The following is a 6462-nucleotide window of genomic DNA, read 5'->3' as shown; positions in this document are numbered from 1 at the left end:
GGGAGGGGATATGGGAATATATGTATATGTAGAGCTGATTCACTTTGTTATACAGCAGCAACTAACACAACAATGTAAAGCAATTATACCTCAATAAAGATGTTTTAAAAAAAGAAAGAATACAGGAGTATCTAGTACCCCAAAATTCAACACATCTGGCATTCAATAAAGAAATTACCAGGAAAATATACATAATAAAAATCAATCAGTCAAAACCAATAAAATAGGTACCTATGATAAAGTTAGCATATAAAGATATTAAACAATTATAAAGATATTTTGTATATTCAAGATGCTAGAGAAAATATTGAGCATGTCAGATACAGGCCTCAGAAGATGTAAAAAATAACCAAATCAAATTTTGAGAGATGAAAACCACAATATCTGAGATGAAAGAAAAACACATTTATCTATGAAAATTACAATATCTGAGATGAAAAATACAATAGAGGGAGGTAACAAGCACAATAGTGATGCAGAAGTATTCCAAGCAAAACACATGAAATGATATTCAAGTACTTTGGTTACTTCTAATGTGTTTGCTAAAATGTAGACTGAAGCTTGACTTCCTTGTTTTGTTAGTCGGTATTCTAAGTCTGTCATTTGGTCATTTCCAAGCTATCAATGGGCTGGGGCTGTCATAGCTAACATGGATGTCTGGGTCACTCAATGATTCATGTAGAGGCATTGTCTGGGCAACTTACTGACAGTTACTCAGGGTCCAGGAAATCCAGAGCTAGGGTGCATGAATGATTGGAGGTGTTGTAATTAAGTTAGAATTCGTTCAAATGCATTTTCTGTATCCTCTTGTATTTGTGTAATGGTAAACCTTCAAGTCTAAAAATAGCTTGCGTGTACTGTTCTCATGAGGGCTGTGCTCCGTCTAAGCACACAGTGTTGATATAAGATAGGAAATAACTATTTGTGAATAAAGCTAACAGTGCATACTGTTGTTTATTACATGGTAATGGAGTTCATATACTATTAGACTTCTTTGTGGGGCAAAAATCACTCTCTGTGGGAGGGTATGCGTGTCACTTAAAAGGCAAGGTCATTCCTGTACCAAACACAGGGACAAATCAGATCTTATATCCTGGGAATACTTAATCAATTATATTCAATTTACTAAATAATAATGACAGAAACAGTTATTTTCCAGAATGTACTGTGGAACAAATACCCACAAAAATCTCAGTGGCATACAACATAAAATGTATGTTGTACATACATAAAAATGTATCTCTCATACATCTGGAGATTGGCTGAGATGACTGCTGATCTCAACTGGATTTGCTTATGCATCTGAAGGTCAGCAGAGGATCTGATGATCCAAGCTGGACTTGGCTGTGAGGCTCTGCTTCAAGCTGCAAGTTGATCAGGCAGCTCTGCTCCACTTTTCCCTCATCCTCCTTGGACCAGTGTGCTAACCAGGGCACATTCTCATGGTGCAGCAGAGTCAGAAGACAACAAGCCCGACTGTATAAGCAAATTTCAAGCCTCTGCTTGTACCACATCTGCTTATACCCCATTGATCAAAGTGATGCAGATGGCTATCCTCATGGTCAATATGTGGGGAAGTATACTCTGGGAGAGTGAATATTTTTGAACAATTTGTCACATAGAATGCTTCATCTCTACTGAGAAAAACCAAACTAGAGTTTGGGAAGTCTTAGGGGACAGAGTCAGAGGCCTTTGTTTCATACTGCTTCTTGCCTTGCTGTCCAATTACCCCACCTCAACGTCTGGATGACTGAGACACTGGGAACTGGCCAGAGACCCATTGAAACCACCAACCTTCATGTGTGCCTAAGAGGCAAGCCGTGACACAACATGGGCCTGGAGGGTCAGGAGATGCTTTTTCAGAGACTGTCAGGTTTCTGTGTTCTTTTCTTAGAATCGAAGAAACTTCTTTTAATTATTACTGAAGAAAGAAAAGGGTCACAAAATGAAAAACAGAACATGGTTGTATAAGCAGGCCTTCACGAAAAGTGTGTATGAGAGATTCTTTTTACAAAGAACTGACTAAAGGAGTGTTCAATTATTAGAGTTTGCATAAGAAGACAAAAGCAGAAAGATAAGTGAAACCCAGTATCATTTTTAAGATATACTAGAAGAAGAAATAGTGCATTTTCTTTTCTTTAAATACTTGGTCTTGAACTGTCATGAGTTGGAGTGCAAGAAAGAGCTCACAACTCCAACGATCAGCTTTCCCTGGCTTATTCGATGAAACAACTTCCAAATCTCAGTGGTTTACTACAAAAAAATAAACCCAACAAAATCATCCTTGCTCATGTTATATGAACACTGTGGGTCATCTGTGGCTATATTCCAGGCTGTGAGTCAGATTCACATCTGCTCCATGTATCTTTTCTATCACTGGTCTAGATTGAAGGAAGAACTCTGGGGACATGATCATTGTCGTAAGCAGAGGAGAAAATTGAGCGCTACTGAGCCAAGCTACACAACACATTTTAACATTTCTGATGATTGTGGCACATTTCAAGACCATTCAAATTCCACTGGTCAAAGAAAGTCAATATTTAACATTCCTTGAGTGAGGAAAACCCTCTCGCATGGTAGAGGGACAAGAGAATAAATATCCTAACAGTAATTCAGCCTATCGCAATTATGTATTGTAACTATTTTCTTCTTTAGCTTCAGCAGTCTCAACTTTAAGTTGGAAGGGTATTAATTACTGTTTCTACATTCCATAGCTCAAGGATCATGTTCAGCTCTTCTATTCATTCATTCAATAAATATTACTAAGTTTTTTTGGAGACAGAAGGCATATACATGTGAAAAGTTAGTTACATGATGATATAAGTTTATATAAATGGATGTCAGGAGACTCTTCTGCTAAGTGTTCAATAAAAGAATTGGTCATTAGTATGAGTCAGAAGTCAGAAAGGAACTGACTTAATGGAAGGAATAAGTCTCATTGGAAGTGGAGCTGTCCAACTGTAGAGCTAATAACATTGAGTGGTAGTAGGCTAAAAAAGAGTGGCAGAGGCTGGAGGCCACTTATCAGAAGGATTTTGTGGCAATTTCAGTACTAGTTGTGGTGCTGGCATTTTAGTCATAAAATTTGTGGTTCAATTCCTCAGTCTGGATGAAGAGTTCACCAAGACCTCAGTTTCTTGTGCCAATCTCAGGCAGTATTTCGACCGTCTTTCACCTAGATGACAATAATGCTTTGAGAGGTTCTTTATGTTTTCCTTTATCATGTGATGAACCTATAAGAATAGGAAGGTCAAACCTCTGCTATCAGACTATAGCGACACACCCGGTTTGATCTGACTGGTAGATCTGTGAGAAGTGGGACCTTGTCATACTGGAGAATTGCCAAACTCTGAAATTTTCTTTCTGAGATTTTCCCTCTCCATCTCAATTCAGTATCCACTGGACTGATAGGTCCTGGACTAGTGGTTAAGGAAGAAAGTATGTATCTATACATTCTTTCTCTGGAATAGACTGAGCACATGATCACAAATCTGCTTGGTCTTGACACCATAGATGGGATTGACCATGGGTGAGAAAAGAAGATAAAAGATAGCAAGGAATATGTGGACATGAGGGGCATCCCGGTGAGCCACACGGTGTATCACTGAGCAGATGACCACAGGTGTGTAGGTGGACAAGATAGCACCTATGTGGGACACACATGTCCCAAAGGCCTTGTAGTGGGCCTCCTGAGAGGCAAGCTGTAGAACTGCGCAAAGGATGAAGATATAAGACAGGACAAAAAAGAGCAGGTCCAACACCACTATGAACATGGCCACGGCAATGCCATGGATATTGTTGAAGCGAATGTCCCCACAGGCCAGCCTTACCACACCCACGTACCCATAGTAACAGTGGGCAATCACTGGACCTCAGCAGTAATGGAAGCATCTAAGCAGAAAGGGGAGTGGAGTCATTAGTGTCACAGCCTGAGTCACAGCAGCCAAGCCAGTCTTGGTGATAAGTGGCCCAGTAAGCATGGTGATATAGTGCAGTGGCTTGCAGATGGCCACATAGTGGTCAAAGGCCATGGCCAGCAGCACTGCTGACTCCATGATAGAGAAGGAGTAGAGAAAGAACATCTGGACTAGATTGGCATAGAAGTTGATCTCCTGATCTCTGAACCAAAAAATAGCCAGCATTTTGGGAAGTGTTGTAGAAGAGAAGATCAGATCAGTGGCTGCCAACACGGCCAAAAAGAGGCCCATGGGCTTGTGGAGGGCTGTATCACCTCGAATGATGAAGAGGAGGGTGCAGGTTACCAAGCAGGGCCAGAGTATAGGCGAAGCAGAAGGGAATGGAGATCCAGACATGCAGTTGCTCCAAACCTGGAATTCCTACCAACAGGAAGGCAACTGGATGGATTGAGGTAATATTAGAGGCTAGCAAGTCTCCTAAAGATTCTCCTTGTCAGTTTTTACAGGGTCCCTTCTCCCATGTATAACTTCTTGGGAGGATTAGCCCTTATTCTCATTGCTGGACCTTAAACAAAATTAGTAGTCCTGATAGACTAGAGAAGACATAGACATAGACATGGAGAAGCATAACCCATATTTTCTACCCTTAAGGAACTTTGAATCTCATTTAATAGATAGAACATTAAACATCATTAAAATGGATATCACAAGACAATTTTATAAAGGAACGGAGAAAAGGTAGTGTTTTCTGTGTTCATGGTGATGTCAGAAATACCCTGATAAAAAGAAGTAAAAATACATTTAAACCAATTTCCTTAGAATATACATTGGTACCTTTCTATATGATAATCAAGCTAAACTCACAATCACAAAAGCCAATGTTCTGTTTAGAAATCTCAGGCTTGGGTGCCTCGATAAGTCAATTAATAGGGGCATGCAATTTCCAATGCCCATATTAATTACACAATCTGTATATTTTCTCTAACACTACTACATCTGATGTGGTTGCCACTAGCCACACATGGCTATTTAAATTTGTTGAAATTAAATTAAAATTCAATACTTCAGTCACACAAAACACTTTTTAAGTGCTCAGTAACACATGTAACTAGTGGCTACAATATTGGACCATTCAGATACAGAATATTTCCATCACTGCAGAAAGTTCTACTGGAGAGAACTGTTCTAGAATATATCTCCCAAGTCCCTTCCACAACCACAAATCTCTGTAAATACAGCTCTGCCTCCAGCTTGCTGAAAAATGAACCACCTCTTTTGATTCTCCATCATCTCAATTCAAATTAACTTCCATATTCATGTGGCTCTCCCTCCATCCATCTTCCAGCTCCTTCATTTTCATCACAGAAGACTTCTCATCTTCAGTAAGACTGATATCTGGCTTCCATTTTTAAAAAAGCCCTTTATTCCTAACACTATTTAATCTTTCCCTCTTATTTTTCTCTTTTCTTTCGAGTCCTTAAACATTGGAGTGGCCCAGTTTTTACACAGCTACTCTTCTCTCTTCTAGGTCCAGGTAATGTGTTTTTTTTATGAGCATTAACAAGATAATGAATTTAAAACATTTACCATAACACTGAATAAAGTAAGTACTGAAAGAACTTGCTCTCTTGTCAATATTAGAAAATTTTTGGAAACTTAAAATCTCTAAAATATCATAGTAGTGTTAGGCAGCTGGTTCTAGCTTTCTCCAATTCCAGTGTCCTAAATAACAAGGCTTTATTTCTTCCATTAAAATGCTTTATATGCAATACAAGTTCAGCATATCCAAATTGAAAACAACCTAATTTCTTTCCATGCGGTAGAGAAAAAATTTAGAATCTGAAGGTCTTGTATCAAATCATGACTGCCACTTATACTAGCTGCATGACCTTGCACATATCACTTATCTCCAAGCCTGTTTCTTTGTAAATGGGGAATTGCAATGCTCTACCTCACTTAGTGAAGGCTGTAGAGAGTGTAAGTGGGATTATGTATAAGATCTTTTTGTATAATTCTTTAGTGTTTGCAGAGCTTTATTTGCCATTTACATCTCTCCTCCTCCATAGAACTACACTTTTCTTTAAAAAATTATATTGATTAATATCCTCCCTCCCTTGTTTTTATGTTCTCCTCCTTCTATTACCTCAAATCTCTGCTGCTTTTCACAGAAAACATCTAGAAATGCTTATATTCAGTCTCAACTGATTCAAATAGCATTTGGTAATAAAACATTTCATTCCCATTACTTCCCTGGAACTGCTCTCATTCACCACCAATGACCTCCATGATGATGGTGCCATTGTAACTTACCTTCTTTCATGCAACTCAGCCTCTCAGCAACTTTTATCTGAATTACAACTCTCTCCTTTTTATAACCCTCTTTTCTCTTTGGTACGATGATATTACCATTTCCTACCTTCTTAGATTCTCATTTCACTCCTTTTTCTGCCTTACCTCTAAATATTGAATTCCTGAAGGGCTCAGTATTGAGATGTGGTCAATTTTATATTCACAGAACATTCAGTAAATATATTCAGTAAATTTC

General features: G+C 38.6%; 1 pseudogene; it reads right to left on the bottom strand.

Moving 5' to 3' along the window:
* Window positions 1-3426: 3426 nt before the first annotated feature.
* On the bottom strand, window positions 3427-6237 carry LOC101284273 (olfactory receptor 52K1-like; annotated as a pseudogene).
* Between the last annotated feature and the right edge of the window lie 225 nt (window positions 6238-6462).

The sequence above is a fragment of the Orcinus orca genome, chromosome 8, assembly GCF_937001465.1.
Source record: "Orcinus orca chromosome 8, mOrcOrc1.1, whole genome shotgun sequence".
Classification (NCBI taxonomy): domain Eukaryota; kingdom Metazoa; phylum Chordata; class Mammalia; order Artiodactyla; family Delphinidae; genus Orcinus; species Orcinus orca.
Note: the sequence above shows the minus strand (reverse complement) of the source record. Positions and strands in the feature narration are given on the sequence as shown.